The sequence below is a fragment of the Zeugodacus cucurbitae genome, chromosome 3, assembly GCF_028554725.1.
Source record: "Zeugodacus cucurbitae isolate PBARC_wt_2022May chromosome 3, idZeuCucr1.2, whole genome shotgun sequence".
Classification (NCBI taxonomy): domain Eukaryota; kingdom Metazoa; phylum Arthropoda; class Insecta; order Diptera; family Tephritidae; genus Zeugodacus; species Zeugodacus cucurbitae.
Genome location: NC_071668.1, coordinates 6,768,307 through 6,794,760, shown reverse-complemented (window position 1 = coordinate 6,794,760; position 26,454 = coordinate 6,768,307). Strand labels below are relative to the sequence as shown.

At 33.7% G+C, this 26,454-nt stretch overlaps 1 protein-coding gene and 1 long non-coding RNA gene across 10 annotated transcripts in view; one reads left to right on the top strand and one right to left on the bottom strand.

Moving 5' to 3' along the window:
• Positions 1-832: 832 nt before the first annotated feature.
• The window catches only part of LOC105217924 (inactive hydroxysteroid dehydrogenase-like protein 1), a 75,777-nt gene continuing 50,155 nt past the window's right edge, over positions 833-26,454 (bottom strand). For 5 of the 6 annotated variants that reach the window (XR_008470380.1, XR_003752800.2, XR_008470378.1 and 2 more), the window contains 5 exons: positions 1,797-1,862; positions 1,498-1,737; positions 1,256-1,435; positions 1,054-1,190; positions 833-984 (listed from right to left, as the gene is read on the bottom strand). The gene's annotated coding sequence lies outside the window, so the exon portion shown is untranslated. The remainder of the gene's footprint in view (positions 985-1,053; positions 1,191-1,255; positions 1,436-1,497; positions 1,738-1,796; positions 1,863-26,454) is intronic. The other variant, XR_008470379.1, reaches the window with a different exon arrangement.
• Positions 14,292-26,439, top strand: LOC105217923 (uncharacterized). Of its 4 annotated transcripts, none has more exons than XR_008470383.1 (5): positions 14,292-14,429; positions 17,360-17,506; positions 19,938-20,452; positions 25,877-25,961; positions 26,331-26,439. It is a non-coding gene; the product is annotated as an uncharacterized LOC105217923 (long non-coding RNA). The 4 variants fall into 4 exon arrangements; XR_008470381.1 differs by having other exon boundaries at positions 17,360-17,512; XR_008470382.1 differs by lacking the exons at positions 14,292-14,429; positions 17,360-17,506 and adding an exon at positions 19,427-19,563.

Sequence of the window (26,454 nt, the reverse complement as noted above, 5' to 3'; positions counted from 1 at the left end):
ATCCGGTTAATATGTGAGATATCTTAGCAAAATTTAGTGAGCTTATACTATTGGCTATACTATAGTTTTATGGCGAAAATAACTGAAAGAACAGACAGAAGAACTTCGAGTTAGGGAAGGTAATTTGTATGAAATTCGACTTTTGTGGTATGGAAATTCACCTGTATATATGTGTGCTCCTTAATAAAAGTTAAAAAGAGGAATTGCGAGATTATAAAATGTTTGGTTACACCCGAACTTAGCACTTTTTTACTTTTTTTCAATTGTCTTTTCAATCTTCTGAATGCTGCCTGGAATAAGTGGCATTTTGGTCGAAGAGCCAAGTATGGTCAGCATTTGTATGTATGCTTGTTCTTGTGCCCATTCAAATTGATTTAATGACAACTGCCAGCTGTTCGACGGATGCTTTACTAATTGTGAGTGCGGGGTGTATTTATCTTCTTTCGTTTAACGTTTCACATATGTTCATATACATATGTACGTATTTATAGTTGGTTTTAATATGTTTCAGAAGGTCTGTTGGAAAATGATTTATCTGCTTCCGCTGATCTGTTTTAGTAGCGAGTTCCTATGGATTTACTAGTACTTACCTTTTCATTATTATAATGATACTTGCTGAACTTTTAAGTGATAAATAAAAAACATAATTTTTTCGTTTTTTGCTATTATTTATTATACTAATTATTTTGCATATGTCTACATTTTTTGAATTAAGTTATTATTATTATTCGCTTGTTTAGTTTTGGTTACTAAAATGTGGTTTATCGGTCACCTGCTTTTTGTTTAGAAATGAAAAAATATATATTTTTTTTGTGTTTATTTTTAACAAAGGACAAAGGACAACATTTTACAAATAAACAAAAGTACAAATAATTACAAGGAAATACAAATACCTTAAAAACTATACATTTATTAAAGCTAACCGAATCGTTCGTTAGCGAAAGTACGACCGTATGTCGTCGCGGACCTCCTTACTCGTTTTCTCTATAAAAATAAATAAATAAAGAAATATTATTTAGTAAGTAAGTTGGTATTATGTGAAAAAATACTAACCTAGGAGGAGGCCAAGGGGCCATCCATCCTGCTCTTCCATCCAAATTATAATGTGCCACTGCCTCATCGTGAAAGAGGCCACGCAGCACACCGTCAACTGTCCCTCGCTGTTGCTTCTTTTGTCGGATGATTTGCTTCTATATAAACATAAAGAAAAAATGTTTTATATAAGCGTATTAAAAAATTATTCGAATTTCGTTACCATTGCATATTTGTAACGCTCGTTTTACAACAACTCTTCAACAGCCTGTACCTGCTCCATCGTTGACATGGGAATCAAAGGTCTTAACTCTTCGATTTCCATGTCAACGATGGAAACAGTGACAGACCGCTGAAAAGCTGCTGGAAACGAGTCGTTGGATCTGGAAGTACCTTGCGTCCTCTGTGAAAAATACACTATATTAGACAAATGCTCTGGAAATTAATGTTCCATGACCTTATTACCTCAATTGAATTTTGAAATTGGTTTGCGAGGGACAGCTGACGCTCAACGCTATCCAGTCTGTTGACTACTGCGGTCATTTGCGACGCAACGTTGGCGACCGCATTCTGGATAGCGTCGAGCTTTTCCATGATGGCTGGGTGGCTATTCTGAGGCAACGGCACACTTTGGGGAAGAGACGTGCTCTCTTGCGGGGGGCAGCTCACTCGATGGCGGGCAGCTGGTGGACCTTCGCTTGGTGCCTTTAATTAATTGAAATAAAATTATTATAGTTATTGCATATTTTTAAAAGAAAACTTACGCTGACCGTTTCTCCCCCCGCTTGATACCCCATGCGAAATTGACGACATACCATTAGAATCCATTTCTATATTTAAAATATTAGGAAATAGATGATGTAGTAATAGCAGAAGTAAATATATTTGATTGAAGGTAATACAAACATGTTTAGGCTTAAGTATTTACATACATATATAATTTTAATTTTAGTCTTTATAATTTATATCATTAGTATATAAGTGGCCGGGCCAGGCTTAGCTATGGTTAAGGTATATGTACATATGTTAAATTCTATTCTGGTTAACTTTTTGATAAAGTGAAATTATTTAGGGATATCAGACAATTATTCACATATGCCCTAGATCATGTGTTCCGAATTTTATAACTTAAATTGTAGCTTTGTTATATCTATTATATTTGTTTAACTACTATTTTTAGTCGTTACAGACCAGAGAGCAGCTTCGGGTATGTTCGAGTGTGTTCAATCACACTAGCTTAAATTCGGTACGAGTGTGTCGTAACACTCTTCAAACACGTGTTCGATCGAGTTTAGAACCCGAAGCGAAAATAACGCAAACGAACAATCAAGACGGTCCTATCTTCGAGTGCAAGCAGCAAACTCGGATTTTATGTATATTATATTTTCGGGTGTGTCGTGCACGTGTTGATTGTGATCGAAACACTCGAGTGGCACTCGAAGACCAAAAAATAATAGATAAACATACGTACACACATATGTATGTATGTTTGTTGGCGTCGGGATGTCGCGTTCTGTCTTAGCTTCGTTTGTTGAATTAGACGTACATATTATCTACATATTAAATAAGAATAATTCAATTAAAGAATAGAATTCAATCAAAACTTATTTCATTTATTAATTAACACATTATAAATAAAAAACAAACATTTCATTGTACTTAAATATTTCTTAAATATTTTGATTTTTTTAAAACATAAATTTCAGGAGAAAAATAATAAATAATAGAAATACATTCTATTATTAGTTAAAAAACATATGAGATCGTGTTAAGTTTTATAATTTTTAATCAGTATAGAAATGTTCTCACAAACCGAATTTTCTATTGTTGTCATTATTAATTATAAAAAGTAAACAAACCAAACCACTAACCGTTGACAATCACTACGCAATAATAGCATGACTGCATATTACACACATATGTATGTACATATTGTCAAATTTTGTGCACACTCGTGTGTAACTCGATCACATTCAATACGATCGGGTTAGAGTGCCAGCTCGTTCACAAACGAGTGTCAACTCGGCACTCTGTTAAAACAAGCATATGTATATGCTTGTGTTTCGAGTGTCGCGAAAGGCTCGTTCGTTTTGAACATGTCTCCAAGCGATCAATACGTGTATTCATACCGAAAAGTTTAATCAAACAAAATCAGAGTGGACATTCGAGTGTGCACGAAAATGATATATCCGTTGCAGCTCTCTGTTACAGACGTTCGATTTAAGCCATCAAGAATACCAACCTTCCTATAATATCAATGTTTAAGTTTGAGCTAAGTTGTATTAGGATATCCAGATCAAATTATCGCTTGACCAAATGGTTCACAGCACTTGGAGTAAGTACTATCAAAAGAGTACATACAGCGCTAGGTACAGCGGTAAGTACTATCACAATACCAATATTTCCATCATACATATAAGTGCAGTGATAATCGAAATATCATGTTTATTTTTATAGATCTAAACGATTTAAATTCAACTATAGCAACAAGATGTAATCAACCAAAGGCGCGGAAATCATTTTATTACAGGTAATGCATTATTGTTAAGGAACAAATTTTATTTAATTTCGTCAACATATCGAACATATTGTAATTTAGATCAATGGTATCTTGGAAATGTAGTTGGACTTTACGCCAAATCCATGAGTTATATGGATAGATATATCAAAATGATCAGGATTTTAAGTAGAATTATCTTAACTGTAATAAAATGATTTCCGCGACTTTGGTTAATTAATTCTCGTTGTTTTAGTTGAATTGAAACTGTTATATCTATAAAAATATAATCGTTATATATATATAAATAAAAAAAAATAACCGGGGAATCAATTAAGAGATACTCGCTTTTTCAATTAAAAGAATACCTTTTAAATGAACAGTTTGCTCAATTACAGGAATCACGCTTACTTGGACCATTTGGTGAATTAAGCGATTACGTGGGAGTCAAAATTTGAAAGTTTTTTGTCTTATTAAATAGTACAATATTAAAATATTATCCAAAAGTATGAAATCGATATGATTAAAATTTCAAGAATGTAAACTTAAACGGATTTATCTCAAAACTCGAATTTTGAAGTTAGTGGACACGATTCCTTGAAAAGTTATGAAGCGATTCTGTTGAAAAATTTCCACACATCTTTATTACAATTATTTTTCGAGTCAATATATGACGAAAATTTGACCAGAAAAGTTAGTTTTTTTGTTCAAAATCTATCAAGAATTCAGTTTTTTAACCTTTCTTTTTTCCTTCGTTCATTAACAACAAATATTTTTGGTTTGTTGATTTCGATGAACCAATAATGAGTTATGATGCCCACGGCAAGAACCTTTTTTTGGACACTTCATGGAAGATGGGCTATCAACGGCTAAGCTTTCGGAATTTGTAAATATAATTTTCACAAAATATTGTTAAAATATGTTTAATATTCTGATTGAAATATACATATGATTGTATATTGTCGAAGAAAGTAGACCAATACATTAAAAGAAATGTAAATATAGTATACTCATGTTTTCAACCTCTTAAACCCACCTAACCCCTTAAAGGAGACTGCACTTAATGTGCACATAAAGTTTTTCAAATATTTGCCTATTTTTGACCATTATAGGAAAAAATGCAAGAACAAATTTATGTACTTACATACATAGGTATCTATCAATCTATTTATATACGTATGTACATATATATATCTGTTATTCAAATTAATTATTTAAAAATTATACAGTGTTGAGTAGAAGATTAGTTTTTGTTCAACAATATTATTTGGTGAAATTAACCGGGGAAATTTAAAAGGAAAATGATTTTTGATGACATGTATTTTGAACCAACTAAGCGAGAAAATCAATTAACCGAGTCCAATTATCCGAGAAAATGTTACATGTGCTTTCGCTAAAACCGTTTAATTAAACGGGGAAACCAATTAACCATAGGGTCAATTAAACGAAAAGTACTGTATTTCCTATTTTATGTAATTTACTTATAACCTTATTATTAACCTTATATTATCAAATAAAAAAATGTATTATAAAACAAGTAAGGAAGGGCTAAGTTCGGGTGTAACCGAACATTTTATACTCTCGCAATTTATTTATTTAACTTTATTTATATTATATAATGCACAATTTGAGGAGGATGGGATCATGTGTAGAAGTTCACGCAAGTGAGGAAAGTTTTTGATTGTCACTCACTTGGGAGTGGCCAGAAACGATTCTTCTCCACATGGTTCAAGCAGCTCACGACTTCCGGTTTTAGACCAAGTATCCTCTGGGTAGCCAACAGACATCCGTTTGAAGGCGAGCTAAAGTGAGAAGGCGAAGCCCGCTTATGCGGTTGTGCGTAGGGTTTGGGACCCACCACATAAAAACACCCCCCAATGAAAAATCTACGAAAGCCTCGGATGAGACACCCCCCTTTTGATGACGACCCCTGCAAACGTTTTAAGGATAATGACATAAGGGCATGCACCTGGAATGTCCGGACCCTTAATTGGGAAGGTGCCTCTGCCCAGCTGGTTGATGTCCTCATACGACTTAAGGCTGACATCACCGCCATCCAAGAAGTGCGATGGACGGGACAAGGACGGAAGAAGGTGGGTCCTTGTGACATCTACTACAGCGGCCATATAAAAGAGCGCAAATTTGGTGTTGGATTTGTGGTGGGAGAGAGACTCCGTCGCAGAGTCCTGGCATTCACCCCGGTGGATGAACGTCTAGCCACAATCCGCATCAAAGCGAGGTTCTTCAACATATCGCTGATTTGCGCCCACGCCCCAACGGAAGAGAAGGACGATGTGACCAAAGATGCTTTCTATGAGCGCCTAGAACGCACCTATGAGCGCTGCCCCCGCCACGATGTAAAAGTTGTGCTTGGTGATTTTAACGCCAGGGTGGGTAAAGAAGGTGTCTTTGGCACAACAGTCGGAAAATTCAGCCTCCATGACGAAACATCGCCAAACGGCCTGAGACTGATCGACTTCGCTGGGGCCCGAAATATGGTCGTCTGTAGTACCAGATTCCAGCATAAGAAAATACATCAAGCTATAAACTCGGACCATTATCTGGTCGCAGCGAAGATACGCACCCGCCTCTGTGCAGCAAAGAATGCCCGTCAACAAACACAAGGAAGGTTCGACGTCGAAAAGCTGCAATCGCAACAGACAGCCACGAAATACTCTACTCGACTTGCACTCCTGCTCTCTGAGAGCACTCATCAGCATCTCGGTATAAGGGAACTGTGGAACGGCATCTCAAACTCACTGCGTACCGCTGCAGCCGAAACAATTGGTTTTCGGCAACGACAAAAAACAAGCTGGTACGATGAGGAGTGCCGTCTCGCAGCGGAGAGAAAACAGACTGCCTACCTCGCAACATTGCAAACGACCACAACACGTGCGGGATGGGATAGATACCGAGAGCTGAAGAGGGAAGCGAGACGCATTTGCAGACAAAAAAAGAAAGAGGCCGAAATGCGTGAGTACGAAGAGCTTGAGAAGCTGGCAGACAGAGGGAATGCTCGAAAATTTTATGAAAAAATGAAGCGACTTAACGAAGGTTTCAAGACCGGAGCATCCTCATGTAGAGACCAAGGTGGTAATCTGGTAACCGATGTCCAGGGCATACTGGGATTATGGAGGGAACACTTCTCCGACCTGCTGAATGGCAGTGAGAGTACAACACCAGGAGATGGCGAACCCGATCCCCCAATCGATGACGATGGAACAGATGTTCCATTACCCGACCATGAAGAAATTCGAATAGCAATTACCCGCTTGAAGAACAACAAAGCAGCGGGGGCCGATAGATTACCGGCAGAACTATTCAAATACGGCGGCGAAGAACTGATAAGGTGCATGCATCAGCTTCTTTGCAGAATATGGTCGGAAGAAAGCATGCCTGACGATTGGAATCTCAGTGTGCTCTGCCCAATCCATAAAAAGGGAGATCCCACAATCTGCGCCAATTACCGTGGGATCAGCCTCCTAAATATCGCATACAAGGTTCTATCGAGCGTATTGTGTGAAAGACTAAAGCCCACCGTCAACAAACTGATTGGACCTTATCAGTGTGGCTTTAGACCTGGAAAATCGACAACTGACCAGATATTCACCATGCGCCAAATCTTGGAAAAGACCCGAGAAAAGAGGATCGACACACACCACCTTTTTGTCGATTTTAAAGCTGCTTTCGACAGCACGAAAAGGAGTTGCCTTTACGCCGCGATGTCTGAATTTGGTATCCCCGCAAAACTAATACGGCTGTGTAAATTGACGTTGAGCAACACCAAAAGCTCCGTCATGATTGGGAAGGACCTCTCCGAGCCGTTCGATACCAAACGAGGTTTCAGACAAGGTGACTCACTATCGTGCGACTTCTTTAACCTGATGCTGGAAAAAATTATAAGAGCTGCAGAGCTAAACCGAGAAGGTACAATCTTCTACAAGAGTGTACAGCTCCTGGCGTACGCCGATGATATTGATATCATCGGAAGCAACAACCGCGCCGTTTGTTCTGCTTTTTCCCGCATGAATAAGGAGACGAAGCGAATGGGTCTGGAGGTGAATGAGGACAAGACGAAATATCTCCTGTCATCAAACAAACAGTCGGCGCATTCGCGTCTTGGCTCCCACGTCACTGTTGACAGTCATAACTTCGAGGTCGTAGATAATTTCGTATACCTGGGAACCAGCATCAACAACACGAACAATGTCAGCCTCGAAATCCAGCGCAGAATAACTCTTGCCAACAGGTGCTACTTTGGACTGAGTAGGCAATTGAACAGTAAAGTCCTCTCTCGACGAACCAAAATCAAGCTCTACAAGTCGCTTATCATTCCCGTCCTGCTTTACGGTGCAGAAGCTTGGACGATGTCAACATCAGATGAGACGACACTAGGAGTTTTCGAGAGGAAAATTTTGCGCAAGATTTATGGTCCTCAGAACATTGGCAACGGCGAATACCGCAGACGATGGAACGATGAGCTGTACGAGTTATACGACGACATTGACATAGTTCAGCGAATAAAAAGACAGCGGCTACGCTGGCTAGGTCATGTTGTCCGAATGGACGAAAACACTCCAGCCCTGAAAGTGTTCGATCCAGTACCCGCCGGAGGAAGCCGAGGAAGGGGAAGGCCTCCACTCCGTTGGAGGGACCAGGTGGAGAGCGACCTGGTTACACTTGGGATCTCCAACTGGCGCCGAACTGCGAAGGAGAGAGACAGGTGGCGCACTATCGTCGATTCGGCTATAACCGGCTAAACGGTTGCAACGCCAATCACATACATACATGCACAATTTGACCCACATATTCATCATATATATTGTATAAAGTCCATTGAAAGTTGGAAACCATAATATTAGGTTAGAAGCACCGAGGTCCTCGTGTTCGATATATGGGGCATTAAAAACCTATGGTCCGATTTCGGCGATTTTTAGAATGGGGCTGCCACACTATAAACATAGTATTTGTGCAAAGTGCTGCACCGATATCTTCACTAGTGCTTATTTTAAACATTGTAATGTAAACGATTCAGATCGTCTTCAAAGTTCTGGTATATAGGAAGTAGGCGTGGTTGTGAAGCGATTTGGCCTATTTTCACAAGATATCATTGGGATGTAAGGAAACTATTACGAACCAAGTTTCATTGAAATCGGTCGAGTAGTTCCTGAGATATGGTTTTTGACCCATAAGTGGGCGACGCCACACCCATTTTCCATTTTGTAAAAAAATCTGAGTACAGCTTCTATCTGCCATTTCTTATGTGAAATTTAGTGTTTCTGGAGTGAGTTAACCCACTTTTAGTAATTTTTAACATAACCTTTGTATGAGAGGTTGGCGTGGTTATTATCCGATTTCTTTCATTTTTGGAATGTATTAAGAAGTGGCTAAAAAAACCACTGCAGAAAGTTTGGTTTATATAGCTCTATTGGTTTGCGAGATATGTACAAAAAACTTAGTAGGGGGCGGGGCCACGCCCACTTCCCAAAAAAATTACATCCAAATATGCCCCTTCATAGTGCAATCCTTCATACCAAATTTTATTTCCATATCTTTATTTATGGCTTAGTTATGGCACTTTAAGTGTTTTTGGTTTTCGCCATTTTGTGGGCGTGGCAGTGGTCCGATTTTGCTCATTTTCGAAAGCAACCTTCCTATGGTGCCAAGAAATAAGTGTGCCAAGCTTCATCAAGATATCTTAATTTTTACTCAAGTTACAGCTTGCACGGACGGACGGACAGACAGACATTCGGATTTGAACTCCACTCTTCACCCTGATCACTTACCCTACCCTATATCTAACTCGTTTAGTTTTGGGTGTTACAAACAGCCGTTATGTGAACAAAACTATAATACTCTCTTTAGCAACATTTGTTGCGAGAGTATAAAAATAATAATATTTTGAAAATTGTCATTGTTGCTTTGTTAAAATATTTTTATCATTGTTCAATTGTATAAGGCTGTGTCGATAGCCCAAATCAATTTGTAACAAGTAGGGAAAGGCAACCGAACATTTTATACTCTCGGAATTTATTGATGTAATTTTATTACTCACAATTTTAAAAATAAAGTTCAATAGAATAACGAAAATCAGAATCGCCAATTAACAAATAACATCCAAGTGTTTTTCCAACAATCTCATACTGCGATTGTAGAAATGGTTGAAAATGGTAGCGACGCAGTTGACACCTCGATGGATTAATAACATTTTTAACGGGTTTCTGTCACTTCATGGCCTCTAAAGAGGAGCTTATTCGACGTATTTTTCCTGACATGAAACTATAATGTAATAAACATAAATGGCTGATTGAATGGCCTAAGTATATTGGAGGTAAAAAAAACAAGGATCTCTTTGAAAATTGCGACAATTTAGAATTTCGTTAAAGGAGAGTTGATACAGCTACAAACCAGGATGACGTATTCAATTATCCCACAGACTATTTTAAATTGCTGGACTATCCCCACTCACATGCAATTAAAAGTAGTGTAAGTTGTCATCATGCTGCGTAACATAAATCAACATCAAACTTTGCAAAAGTACAAGACTAGCTGTGAAGAAGGTAATCAATATCGTCACCAAAGCCAAGATAAAGCCAACTATGAAATTTGGTCATTTGTTACTTTCTCCAATATACGATTAAAAAAAATCAAAGTTTTACAAATTATGATGATTTACGCTTAACACAGATCTACAATAATATCTATCAATCATTTTAAAATTTATCGGCTATAACGTTTTCGTCTTTATGCGTAAGAATTTTTTATCTGCATTGAAAGATTTACTAATTTAATGTATACCTTATAATAATAAAATAATAACCGAGTATTTTTATTCCGATATCTTCATTGGTTAGTATTTCATACATTGTAGAGTGAACGAATCAGTTGTAATTGTCAATAGTTGTTCACTAAGTTTGACCATTTTCCATCCGTCACTCCAGGGTATATATATATGTATATATTTGGCGTAGGAATAGCTTTAAGCGATTATAGCCGAATCCACCAGAGCGCGTCACTCGTTTCTCCTTTTTGATTTTTGGCGTCAACTGGAAACACCAAGATAAGCGAGGTCACTTTCCACTTGATCCTTCCATCGGAGTGGAGGTCGTCCTCTTCCGCCGCTTCCTCCAGCGGGTACTGCATCGAACACTTTAGAGCTGGAGTGTTTTCATTCAATCGTACAACATGACCTAGCCAGCGTAGCCGCTGTCTTTTTATTCGCTGAACTAAGTCAATGTCGTCGTGTAAATCGTACAGCTCATCCATCCATCGTTCCATTGTCTGCGGTATTCGCCGTTGCCAATGTTTAGAGTACCATAAATCTTGCACAAAACCTTTCTCTCGAAAACCCCAAGAGTCGTCTCACCCATACGCTTCGCTTCCTTATCCAGTTTGGAAAAAGCAGAACAAACAGCACGGTTATTCCTTCGCCAGCACCTGTACACTCTTATAGAAGATTGTACCTTCTCTATTTAGCTCTGCAGCTCGTATTATTTTTTCCAGCAATAGATTGAAGAATTCGTACGATAGTGAGTCACCCTGTCTGAAACCTCGTTTGGTATCGAACGGTTCGGAGAGGTCCTTCCCGATCCTGACGTAGCTTTTGGTGTTGCTTAGTTTCTTTCTTTCTTTGGCTGGTTGAAAAACTTAAAACAAACATATATACATGTAACCGGTATCAGTATAAGTATATTAATTGAGATCATATATACAAATCGATTTAAAGTAAAACCGATATAAAGTGGATATATTTTCAGATGTAATTAATCAAGTAGTCGATACTTTCAATCCCGAACTATATATAAGCCATGCTTATTTGTTATTGTTATTAGCTATAAAATATAGATTTATAGACAGTTTTAGTTATTTACTTCGCATAAACGTTAAAATTGGTATTTTGTAATTTTGTTTGTTGCAGTTTGCTATTGTTTGGCTCATATTTTTTTTCTCCGCCATACGTTATTGAGATACGCTTTTAAAATTCTACCTCGATAGTAAAATTTTAAACTTTTGCAACAGGCCCTGGTCGAAAAGTACGATTTATGCAAGGAAATTCGTATGAAATTTGACTTCTATTGCCAATTCAAGTTTTTGAGTAATGAAGAACTTCGAGACTAAATTTACTGGAAATGTGGAATTCTATTTTGCTGAGAAGTTTTCCGCGTATATATTGACGGTTAAATTGGTGAGTGTGTAAGCAAACCAATTTCATGAGACTTACGAACAGACCTAATAGATTTTAGAAATAATGGCAATAGGCAATCGAACTTTTTGGTCAGGACATTATACAAAATTTAAAATTTTACTATCAGGGAACCATTTTAAAAGAGTCTTTCTATATCGTATGGGGGCAGATAAAAAATATGATTTTATACTTATAGATTTCCTAAATCGTGTAACAAAGGCATGAGATATAGACGTAAAGAGTCAAACAATAGCAAACTGGATCAAACAAAATTACAAAATACATGTTCTAATGTATTTAAATACAACTTGTTGCGAAGTAAATAACTAAAACTTTGGGTAATTCTATATTTTACAGCTTTTTGAAAAATGTATGTTTTAATGAACATTTCTATAACTCGAAGTCTCTCTAACTCGAATTTATTTTGTGGATTATGGTGATTCGAGTTAGAGAAGTTCCACTGTGTTAGCAGTTCATATATATGTACATGCATATATACACAAAAGTTTCATAAATAATCTCAAGTTTTCACATAAATGCTTGCAAACTATGCACGAATATTTTAATAGCAATAAATATATTAATATTTATTATTAAATCTTTTAAAATAAATAAACACTTTATAGTTTATAGATATGTATGCACATATATAAAAATATATATAAGTATATACATATGCAAACAAAAACATTTTTAATTATGGACAAACTCACAAGCAGCTTGTGCCATTGCAAAAGCCAAAAATTCGCATTGCGAATTGCATAAATCGCATTTAGACGCGCGTTATGTGGTGCTGACGCTTTGCATTCAATATGCCATTAAAGTCTCGGCGGCATACTTATAGGTAAACATTTGGCGAGATCGACAATAGATCGATGCGAACGCTGTCACGACTGTTGAACTGCGAGCGTATATTAGTATACTATATACAGTGAAACTTTCATAACTCGAACCTTCTATAAGTCGAAGATCTCCATAACTCGAACACTTGAAGTGGCAATAGAAGTCATACATAATTCATTCATTCAGTTCATACAAATTTCATTTTATGAATCGAATTTTTCGACCAGGACATAATACAAAATTTAAAATTTTACTATCGAGGCAAATTTTAAAAGAGTACATCTATATCGTGTGGAGGCGAACAAAAATATAATATTACACTTATGGATTGCATAAATCACGTAAGAAAGGCTTGGGTCAAGAGCCAAAGAATAGCAAACTGCAACATACAAGATTAGAAAATATATGTTTTAATGTATTGAAATACAATTTGTTGCGAAGTAAATAACTAAAACTGTGTATAAATCTATATTTTCCAGCTTTTTGAAAAATTTTATGTTTTAATGAACATTTCTATAACACGAAGTCTCTCTGACTCGAATTTTTTTGCGGATTATCCCTGCCAGCCAAAGGTGGTGAAAAAGCTGGTTTAACCGAAGTTTTTTAAACCCACAAACGTGGTAAAAAAGTGGTGAGTTTGCCATAGGCCAGCATAGCTGCTTGTGAGTTTTTTAACCACTATTCCCCTCACACGTACGAATACAAAAACAAAACAACCCAAACGTGTGCGTTGGTGTTAGTAATTGAAGAAACATGAGGGGAAAGTGGTTAGGCCTGGCTGGCAGGGATGGTGATTCGAGTTAGAGAAGTTCCACTGTATATGTATATACATATATATATATGTATATATATACACATATGTTTATGTCCGTGTATCTGTGAGTAGCCCACCGATATGGCATATTTATGCGCAACGCGGGCAGCGGCACGCAGCCGCTTGCGATCGATAAATCACCTGCTAAGAACTAGCAAACTAAAAAGAGAAAATAAAAGTTGAACGCCAATGTGGCGGCTGGCACCGGACGCGCCCAGAAAATGTCACATACAACTGAGTGTTTGGAAAATGTGTGTGGTTTGAAAAAAAAAAAATGAAAAAATTTGAAAGAAATTAAAAAAAAAACATTAAAAAAATACAAAAAAAATCTAAAAAAAAAATTAAAAATATTTCTTTTTGTAACGACAAAAAATTATTTACTTCCACATACATATGTATATGTTTATGTATTTATCTACGCTTGTCTGTGCGCATATATTATTTGTGTAGATTTTTATGAGTTTTCTTTAAATTTCTTACATTCGCATATGCAATGGATCTTCTGCTGACGGCTTGACACAAAAGTGTCTCTTGGACAAACCCAGTGTACATGCTGTTGGCAAGAATTTTTACGTTGTTCATCTTTCATTTCTCCATTTTGCTATTGTTAATTAATTCTATTTTATATTCGAGTATTTACTTGCCAATTTTTAACACACATCGATTTGCCTATATACCGACGTGTGTGTGGAAAATTGTTTATACTTATATACTAATGTTACTAATGTATGGTGGTGTTTTTTTTTTTGTTTTCTCAAAAAGAAAAGCAATTTGCAGCATCTTATTAATTTTAGTATATACATATATGTACATATATATTTAATATGTATATTATATATATTAGTTAGTTTGTGTTTGTAGTGTTTGAGTATAACACTTGAGTGAATGTTAAAGTTGTATAAAAATTGAGTCGCCATATTTACCCCTGCATTGAACCATATAGATGCAAAGGATTTTTAGTTAGACCCGAAGTCTTCAAACCAACAGTTGTTAGCTCTCTCAAACAAAAAAAAGAATAGACAGTTTTTTCTTCAATTCAAGTGTGAATTACAGCAAAGGTGTGTGATATTTGTTAAAAACATATACATGTATACATATATTATAAAAATAAAACTGTGAATTTTTATTATATAAAAATATAAATACAGTTTAGCTGCATATATTTTCTTTATATTATATAACACCTGATAAAAAACAACGGCACCAATAAGTTTTTAAGTTGAAAAACAAAAAAAAACACAAAATTAATAAAAATTAAATTAAATTACTCAATATTTTGCGCCATTTACCTCAGCGCTTGAACTCAGCAGCACTTTTTTTTACTTCTTCCTTGCAATTTCTTTTTTTAACTTTTTATGCAAGTTCTCCAATTTTGTTGCAATAATATATATGCGTTTTTAACGGTTTTTTATATACAATTTCTTCTTTTTTATAAGCGCGCGTGTTGTGTGGGTGTTGGTCCGCCATTTAATGCGCTTCGGTCGAACGAAATTAAATAATTTGATTTTCTAAAAGTAATAAATTTTTCGATTTTTTTTATATAAAAAAATAAATATATATTTGGCACGTTTCCAATAAGATTTGTGCAAATGTCGAGTTTTATATATTATGATTATATATTATATATTATAAATTATGATTATCTTTCTAATAAAACAGAGCGAACTTATTCTTATAGGTACGCTAATAACGCATACCGCGCATATTAATCACAGATTCTTTTTATAAAACGAAATAAAGAAATATTTTCAAAGCTTCAAATAATTTTATTATTATTGCTTTTTTTTTAATTTGTCAACTTTTTATTACTGCAGATTTTGGAAAACTTGAAGGTCACCTGAGAGATGACTGATTCATATAATTTTCTTTCGAATTTGAAATATTTAAAATACTGTAGTTTTGTTGTAAATACAACTGAGCGAATATTCATGAAATTAGAAAACTCTTTTTTATACTCTCGCAACATGTTGCAATATCCTAGTTTTGTTCCCATAATGGATGTTTATAACAAAGAGTTAAATATACCAAAGTGATTAAAATTTGAAATGGGCGTGACTTTGCCCACTTATGTGTCAAAAACCATACCTCAAAAACAAATGGACCAATTTCAACATAATTCGGTTCGTAACATTTTCTTGGCATCCCAAAGCATAATTTGAAAATGCGGTGAATCGGTTCACTGCCGACGCCTACTTTCTTTATATCACAATTGTGAAGCCCATCTGATTTGTTCACTTAGCAACTTATAAATCAAGCACCAATGATATCGTACTATAACATTTCAAGGCCCCATATACCGAACATGAGAATCTCAGTGCTTGTGGCCTTTTTTTGCCGAAAATATACTTCAATCTCTCAGATATTCTAAAATAAAATTCAAAGGAGAACTGTTTTTTCTACAAGTGTGACTCTGAGACTCTTGGGCAAAATCGGGTCAACCTACCTAATATACGGGTTTTAAACTTCCGCTGGGCGTTATACCGTATATATCGGTTAATATGTGAGATATCTCAACAAAATTTAATGAACTTATAATCCTGAGTATGGTAGTTGGGTGGTGGAAATGAGTAAAAGCGATTTAGGAATTAGCTCATCCATCATATACTTTAGATAGTGATTCTCGTTATTATATTTTCGGACTTTATACCGAATATATGGGTCAAATTTTGTGTTTTTTAAATAACAATAAATAAATAAATTGCAAGAGTATGAAATGTTCGGTTATACTTGGACTTAGGCCTTTCATACTTCTTTTAATATTTATTCATCAAAACTGTTCGACTTATTATTAGTCGTGTTTCTTGTTTATTACATTACTTGACAAGTTTAAGTTTTCCAAGAATATTTGTAGGATTATAAATAAAATAAAGTCTAAAGTGAAACGCATTAAAATATTCGTTAGTTTCTTTCTTTCTTTTGCTGGTGAAAAAACTTAAAGTTAACATAAATGTAACCGGTATCAGTATATGTATATTAAATGAGATCATAGATACATATCGATTTAAAGTAAAATCGATATATTTTGAGTCGTAATTAATCAAGTCGATACTTTTAAGCTCGAACTAACCATAACTTTATATATTATATATACAAGTATATAAATACATTAATTGGGATCATATATACAAATCGATTTAAAGTAAAATCGATATAAATCGATATATATTTTGAGTCGTAATTAATCAAGTCGATACTTTTAAACCCAAACTAATCATAAGCCATGATTATTTGTAAGCTCATAGACATGGGATTTGAATATAACACCCTGGAATACTACAGACTTGCCTACATAGTTCATAAGTCATAATACTTTCATCCATATATATGTATATATTTTAAGAACTAAAAACTTAAAACCAACAAAAGTGACTCGCAAGGGTTAGAGTCCAATAAGAAAATTGTCCATTTTTGTAGGGCATACTTTAACACTCTACTCTATTTATGAGTCTATATTACTTTACTTGGCATGTTTGGGTTTTGCAAGAATATTAGTAGGATTATAAATAAAGTCTTAATTGAAACGTATTGAAAAGATTCTTTAGTTTCTCTCCTTCTTTTGCTAGTCGAAAAACTCAAAAAAAATATATATATATAAACTCAAAATATATATAAATGTATGTATATAAGTATAAACATACATTAATTGGCATCATATATACAAATCGATTTAAAGTAAAATCGATATAAAGTATATATATTTTGAGTCGTAATTAATCAAGTCGATACTTTTAAGCTCGCACTAACCATAACTTTAAGACTGAATCATATGCGATATATTTTTGAGGACTACAAACATATACGATTGATTAAATTTTATGCACTGAAATGGGTTGAAAGGATTTGAAGCTAAATTCGCCTGATTAACAGAGACCATCATATACATAGAGAAAGATGAGCTGTTTCAATTTGTTTAAATAAAATATATTATCTAAACTTAACTGCGACACATTTCATACTAATTTTTTTTTTTTGTAATATTTGTTTTCAGTTAAAAAATGAGTGAAGTCCGCAGCTTGATGTCCACTTTTGCCATTTTGGCTGTGCTATTAATTCTTCTCTGGCTGTTGTATGCCATCTTTTAAGCTGGAAATCAAACAAAACAATAACAACAAGGATATGGCGTGTCTAGTCTAAGGTAAAGGTAAGTTTATTTAATGAAATTATTATGTAATTTATTTTCTTTACAACAAACTTAAATTAACGCGACTGCAATATAAATAACTATTTATTTCAATTACACTTTTACGTAGAGAATTCACTTTGTTTATGTTCGAAAAAAATAAATAAATTTGTTTGATATTTCTTCAGTTATATGTATGTATCTCAACTTTTCGCCAACTGTGCTGTGAATTGGCGAAAAATAACTAATTAAATATTCACAAATCAATTTGTCAATTTTTATAAACACTAAACGAATTGAAATTGTTAATTGAGTTGCTTATAAACAACGCGTTGCAAATAATGCTCATCCAGCGGAGAGTGTCGAAAGTCGAAAACTATGTTCTTTTTCACACATTTTGTGGTAAACAAATAGAACAATAAAAAAATGAAATATAAATGATTGAAACAAATTATAATGGTGGTCATACGTCAAAATTATATATGCTCAATTTGATTATATACATACATTTATGACGAGTGGTGAAAAAAATGCGAAAATCTTGAACTATATACAAACATAAATGAAATGTATTTTTGTGAATATTACTACTTATTTTTTCTTATTCCAGCGGTTTGGCTTGACCAACTGTTGTGAGACTCATAAAATTAATACATTCATATGTACATTCGTATTTTTGCAACAAAAACATACGAGGGCTGCTGCTTTCCCATGAGTATTCAAAAAACTTTATTTTCTCTTTTAAAACTGACAGCCAGCTGTCAAGTGTCAGCCACTTTCTAACATAATGAGAGTAAATTTTGAAAGCTCAGACAAGTGGTTGGCTCATTTTCTTAATTTGCTGTCATATCATGATATACCATGATATTCAACCAACTATTGTATTTAATGGACCGTCCAACATAATGAACTATTCGTCAAAAAACCACTGAAATTCGTATGGAGTTGTCCCTTTTGGTAAACACATTCCAATCATTTTATGTCATGTGATTTTTTTTGAAAATGCTTTTTTCTTGATTCTTACAGATATCTGTATATAGTTGTCTGTGGTATTTCAACCGGGATTCAAGTTGCTAATAAGCTTTCATATATGGCTTGCTACTGTGGCAGCTTTATCAAAAAGCTTTTGTCACGCTTCTCGATTTAACGAGCTTACCATTAAACCGAGCAACCTTTTGATTTTCAAATCACATATTCTTCCCTGGCAACCCTTGTAAACCTTTGCTTCGCTCATCTATTTGTAATTTTTCTGAAACCATAAGTTGCTTTTTGTTTATTTATGTTCGTTTCAAAAATACAAAAATTTTACAAAATTCAATGAAGCAAGAGCGCCTACGGATATTGAAATGAAATTGGCATATTTGACTTTTGCATGTGAACATTTTATTTGCAATAACATGTAGTATGAAGATCTTTTGCGCCCACATAGAAAATCAAAAGCGATCCGCCACAATTCCATGTCAATAATTGGCAAATGCCTCCTCGGTCATTACACATCCGCCGCTAACGGTTATTTGGTTTGTATGCCGTCCATGCGCCAAGCGGCGTACACACGCACTTGGGAGCGGTGAAAGCACCGGATTTGTTCGGTTGGAGAACAGCGAATGATCCTCTGTTGGAGGCAAGTGTGTGTGTGTGTGTGCGCATGTTTGTGTGGCTTATAGACTCAAGGCAGCTGTATGTATATAGGCATATGTGTGCTATAGATTTTTAAATAATTTGTACCAAATCCCCCGCAGTTCGCAGGCATTTACAGATGAACATAAATTTATATGTTTATATTATTTCTATGTTTCGAGTGCATGTAGAATGTGTGTATGTACGTATACGGGGGGAACGTATAGTGTGTTCATATGTAATTCCTTCTGCTGCCGGCACACTTTTGATTCAATACCGATACGATTCTGATTCCGATTCCGTGCACCGTGTATATGCCGCTCTGCGTAACGGCACGGCGCCGGTCATTGTGGAGAATTCTTGCAGATGCGATTGCCAGTTTTTCAGAGGCATTCGGTACGAACGGTGTACTCCGAGAAAATTAAGCTACATATAATATTTACCGTTAGCGGTGGGTTAGTGTTTTGCCAATAATATATAAAAAGAATGAATATACACATACACATACACATATAAATACATATCATTACTAAGGACATACAAAAATTGAAAAAAAAAATTTAAAAGAAAATTAAAAAAAAAAAAATTGGAAAAAAAAAATTTTTAAATTAAAAAAAAAAATGAATAAAAAAATAATAAAAAAATTTGAAAAAATATAATTAAAAAAGTGAGAATTTTTTGGAATTTTTTTGTTGTAAAATTACTGTTAATCATTTTTTTTTGTAAAATTACTGTTAGAAAACACATTTAAATCCCAACAAAAAACTCAGTTTTTTTTCAACCAAATTAATGTTCTATTTATACTTCTATTCCACACTTTGTCAAACAGCTTTAAATTCAATCAATCAACAACAAAAACCAAAACAACAACAACAGCAACAGCATGAATGAAGCCAAGAGTTTGTTCACCACTTTCCTCATCCTGGTCTTCTTGTTGGGCCTGCTGTGGGCTTTCTATGAAGCCGTTTTCTAAATCAACAGCAAATTACTATTAACAACAACAATAATAGCAGCAACTAGACATGATTTTCATATAATTAATTATATTTTTTTCGTTACCCACACGTTAACACACACACACACACATACACACATATCCTGTGTATGTTGGGTACGAGCATTTTTTCGTTTATTTTTTTTTATTTAACACCATCAAATTCATGGGTAATAGTTTGGAAAAAAAACAACCTCGTTATCATCGTGTAATCTGGCAACGACAACAACACCATCTTACATAATAGAATTAATACGCGTAAAAGCATTTCCAACATAACATTAAAATTCGTAAAATAAGGACAAAAAAGTAAACTATTGAATATGGAGTTCGTTTAGTTCGAAAATGAGGTAAGTCGAATTTTTATTATTTTTTTATTAATTAAAAAAAATTTTTATAAATCATTGTTTTTATTATATTATATTTGAGTGTAATTTTTTTTTAATTTTTAATAAATTTTTTATAAAAAAGTGCAATTTTTTTTAATTTTTAATAAATTTTTTATAAAAAAATTGCACTTAAATATAATTCTAAAATTATATTATAAAATTAGTATTTCATTAAAATTATTGTAATTAAAATAATTTAATATTAAATTTTTTTTATTATAATTAATAATATTTTAAGAGCGTAAATATACATACAAATATTTTGAGTGCTTTATTAATGTTTTTCCACATGTTTGAATGATTTTTAAAAATATATTTCCATATTTTTTATCAATGCTTTGGAAAAGGATCCAATTGTTAGTATAAATATTTCGATTTTTTAGAAAAATATTTCGAATAATGGCTTTCGAACACCTTAAGATTATTATTTTTTCATAATTTTTTTTTTGTCGAGCATATGATAACCTAATTATTTAAACTCACCCAATTCGGCTTTCATATTTTTTTTTTTGTCAAGCGTATGATAGCCTAATAATTAAAACTCACCAAATGCGACTTTCATAATTTTTCTTAAGAAACAGTATCATTAAATTGAACTAAAGCTAATTCATATTTCTGAATTCTAAGCCACAGATCTATAAAAAATATACAAAATCGTATTCCACTCATGACAGTTGGTGTTCTGAAACCAGCTTCTAACGAGAGATACCAATCTCTTCAAAATATTTCTTAGCAGTTGTGGTAGAGAACCACACCCACATTTGAATATTCGTTTTTAAATACAATTCTGAGTATAAACCTACAATCGTTCCGCGTGCATCAACGACAACATTCAAAATTTCACTTTGAACTGCATGGCACCACATTTCGTGAGGTCCAGCTAAGGTAATGGACAAACAGTGATTTCTCAGCGTTGTTTGCGTTTATGTTGCTAAAAATAGATGAATTCCAACATTTAGATATGCATTCGCAATCAAAATTGAAACGAAATTGAGACCTTTTAATTATTATTTTTATAAAAGCTGCAGGAAGTTTGCCAAGTTTTCGAAATTTTCTTATTGATTTTTCAAAAAAAAAAAAAAACAAAAAAAAAAATAATGGGGATCATTAATGCACACATACGCTACGTAGGTACTTATGTTTGTTTTTTTTATATTTTATTTTGTGTATTTTCTGTTAATGCGCTGTTTTTCAGTCGCTTCAAAAAATCATCAAATTTAATGAGGCATTTTTTTTACTTTCAAAATATCCATGCATGCTATATACAACAGCACAACCATTGTGTGTGTGTTTGCGGGTGCGTTGAGTCGGAACAACAGTGCAGCGTTGGTTCCGTCCGGCTGCCAAAATGCTTTCAACACAGCATTTTGAAACATTTTCAATATGAAATTTGTCAACTTTTTGAGTGATACGTGCGCAGCAAAAGTTGAAGCATACAGACGTACTTATATGCAACTTTTTTTAATTTCAATTTTTTTGCCGTTATTTATTTATGTATATACATATAATATTTTTTAGTCACGTAGTGCCGTATATACTGCCGCTCCATTTGGTTTGGTCCATTGTCACCATTTTCACGCTTTTCTTCGCCTATTTTCATGGTAGCGTGTTTGTTGCTCATGCGGAATTTAGCATTTAGCATATTTATTGTTTGAAAAGTAAAACATACAAACTCACAGAGAACGTTTGTTTTTCTTAAAATTTTCTCATATTATTTAATTTTACTTTTCTTAATTTTTTTTTGCGGCATTTTGTCATTGTTTTTTTATTGTTGTTAGCTTGTTCGCCATAATATTCCATATGTTATTTAGTGTTATTTATAGCTTTTCTTTATATTTAAAAAAGAACTGACACCAAAATGTTACGGAGTAGTCGTAAATTTTCGCAGAAAAACAAAGTATTCCAACGCATAGATTAAATGAAAATATTTCGTTTTTTTTTTTAATTTTTATATATTTAATACGTTTGCTAAAAATATAGAAAGAATTAAGTAGAGTGAAATGTTTAGCGTATTCACTTATGTATGTATGTAGATACTGTGCGCTCTTTGAAATATAAATGAAAAGTTGTACAAATCTACCAGACGCCAAACGGTGACAGTTTAAGTCGGCAACAAATGGTAAACATTTGCTTAAAAGATTTCGGTTGAAAGAACTGCAGAGAACTTTGTAACCAACTGCTATTTTTATACCCTGAACAGGGTATATTAAGTTTGTCACGAAGTTTGCAACACCCAGAAGGAAGCGTCGGAAGCCCTATAAAGTATATATCTAAATGATCAGTATGTTGAACTGAGTCGATTTAGCCATGTCCGTCTGTCTGTGTATATAGGAACTAGTCCTTCAGTTTTTAAGATATCGTTTTGAAATTTTGCAGATGTTATTTTCTCTTCAAGAAGCTGCTCATTTGTCGGAACTGCCGATATCGAACCACTATATCATATAGCTGCCATACAAACTGAACGATTGGAATCAAGGGCTTGTATGGAAACCTTCCGCATTTTACTACATATCTTCACGAAATTTGGTGTGAGCTCATAGAAATAATTTGATCTCCGAAGAAATTGTTCAGATCAGTTCACTATAGCATATAGCTGCCATACAAACTGAACGATCGGAATCAAGGGCTTGTATGGAAAACTTCCGTATTTTACTACATATCTTCATGAAATTTGGTGTGAGTTATTGTTCATAGAAATAATTTAATCTCCAAAAAAATTGTTCAGATCGGTTCACTATAGCATATAGCTGTCATACAAACCGAACAATCGGAATCAATGGCTTGTATGGAAAACTTCCGTATTTTACTACATATCTTCATGAAATTTGGTGTGAGTTATTGTTCATAGAAATAATTTGATCTCCGAAATAATTGTTCAGATCGGTTCACTGTAGCATATAGCTGTCATACAAACCGAACGATCGGAATCAATGGCTTGTATGGAAAATTTTCGCATTTCACGTAGTATCTTCACGAAATTTGACATGGATTACTGCTTAAGGTAATAATATAATCTCCGAAAAAATTGTTCAGATCGGTTAACTATATAATCTAAATGTTTCTAGCAAACAACCCGGCTAAAAAGAATTAATAAAATGTTTTCTTTTTTTTTACTTACTTTGTCTTACGTCTTTAGATTTGCTTAAACACAGTTACTAAAAGAAATGCACCTGTGAAGGGTATATTAGCTTTGGTACAGCCGAAGTTAACGTTTTTTCTTGTTTTAGAAACATTTTAAAGTCAAGTCTTTATAAGCAATCAACGCTCAAGTAACTGTCATTGGCTAAAGTGACGTCAGCAACGCAGCTTATGCTCTGCTATACCAGAATATATCATTATAGTTAGAACTACAGCAAAAAGACAGCAGCTAAGATTTATGACCGCATAAAAGTATTAGATTTTGTTGATTTCGGTGTATAGTTTATTGCAGCCATATTTGTCATGCTCTCTGTGCGCATTGTGCATAAAATGAGTGCAATGAATTTCACAAACAATTAACTGTCAAATATAAGTGTCATATATTCTGTAGAGAACACCTACTATTGTCTGCAGACGTACATATGTATTGTCGACGTCTGGCATTTTTAAAATCACTAAATCTTTGTTTAGTGTCTAGCAACTCAGTTTTAATTTTGTATAATGAAATAGTTGAACTAAAAAATATTTTCTTGCAATAATGTGTGATTAATAATTTGAACCAATTTTTAGAATCATTCCTTCAACGACAGATTTTTGAAATGTGTTCAATAATCATTTATAACCTGAGATATTGAAAAAACTTAGTTGAGATAGGTAGAAAACTTTTGATATCAAATTGTAAGCTGTTAAAGACAAGAAATGTGATTTCAGGTTTAGTACCTTTGTTTTTCGAAAACTATCTAATTCTTACTGCTTTGATGGTTTACAGTCTACACCTATAGAATTTGAAGGTTGTACTCAAGAGTTCTAATGTACAGATAAATTTTATATACGGCGTAGCTTGGGAGAGTCAGAAACTCGAAGTTAAAAGATTGCGCTTGTCAGGGAACATGACCTAATTCTTGCGATAATTAAGTATATTTATGTTAAAAATAGTGTCTGGACTTACCTTTTCTGAGTATTTAGCATAAATTAGTGAATTTAATTATCTTATATTTGGTGTCAGGACTTACCTTTTCTATTTTGATATTTTCTTAATACTTACCACAAATTAGTGAAGAAAGTTACTGAAGAGATATTTTAAATTTGGTTTCTGGACTTACCTTTTCTATTACTTAGCTTTTCTGAGGATTTATCATAAATTAGTGAAGAAATATCTTAGATAACTGAAATAGCCTTACTTAACTTTTCTGAGTGTTTACCATTAATTAGTGCAGAGCACATTGAAGCATTCTCAAGCAGTTGTAATCTTATAAAATCTAGTTTACTTGAGCAGGTCGTAAAGTGGAAAATTTACACTTCAAAATTCTAAGTAAATTGAAATAGAAATTTTTGTACGAAATCTGCTCTTTCAATGAGCCATATGTGCTGCTTTAAAATTTTTAGAAAAAGCGTATAACTATTTGAAGATGCTTAAAATTTATAGATTTATACTGATCAAAATCGTTTGCTTTCAGTAACGGACAAAATAATATAGAAATTAAAAAAAAAATAGTAAAAATATTTCAAAATTCACTTGAAGTCAACAATTTGGTTTTAACCAAAATATTTTTTAACATTTTCCATGCCTTGAGTGCGCAAGTAAAAGTTACTCAAAGTAAAAGCCGATATGGCATGCACTCGACTACAAAGGCCTATATGTATATACCCACAAGTATATATTATGAATGTATATATATATATTCACATGTATATACATATATTTATTTCAGCACAAATCTACAAGCGTTGTTTGTATACAAATATATTTCTAATGAATTCCATATGTTTTCCATTTCGAGTGGCCTAATGGATTTTGGCAATAGCTTTATTTGGGTCATTAATTCCTACCGGCTACCATTGGAAGCGCCAGCGAAATAATAAAAAAAGTTGAATTTACAAAAAATTGAAATGTTTGCTTTGGTTTTTAAATTAAAATTTACAAATTACAAAATACAAAACGTTTTAAAACATTATTTGGCACGCTGTCAAGTGCAGAAAGGAAATTGCTATGATTTCCAGCTGGTTAGTGAAATGTTAATGTGTATACCATATATTATATGTATAACCATTAGAGTTGTAAAATTTGTATATAAAGCTGCATTTTACATGCCAATTTGGCATTTTCTAGCACTCAAAGTAGTTTTTGTTTAAAATTGTTTTTGCTTTTATTTTAATTATTTTTTTTTCTTATACTTCATATTACAAAATGCATTGCTGCAATTACAATATAATAAATATTAATAATTTTGAATTATACGCTTCTAGATGACGTCAAACGCTTTGGCAAATATGCGCAGTTCAACGTAGCAGCAGCGTCAAGCTGTGTCGCCAGCAAGTCAAAGGAATTCTGGTGAGTTTGTGTACCCACAAATAGTCCATTAAGATATATTTAAATATATTTGTATGTGTGTATGTATTTGTAAGAATTATTTGCTAAATTACACACAAGTGTTAAGCCGTTAATCGATGGGCATCACAAACATACACACATACATAAATATAAACATTTCTAAAAGTGTCTAAATGCTGCATAGACACATGTATGTAAATATATCAATTGTTATTATTGGCCGCACCATTAATTCTGTGTGTGTCCACATTTCCGCAAATAATCAATTTCAACATTTAAATTTGTTTATTTTCGGCACTTTGTTTATAGCTTTCGCTAGCAACTTGTCAAGCATTTTTCTATTGAAACTAAATAAATAAATCTTTACAGCGCCTCAACACATTCGCAACACTCTGGCAACTCTGTGCGCTGTGATTTGCTGTAGCAAGCGCCGTTTGTGCTGCGGAAAATATCAGCTGTCAAGAACGATCCATCAACTCAAGAACGGAAAATT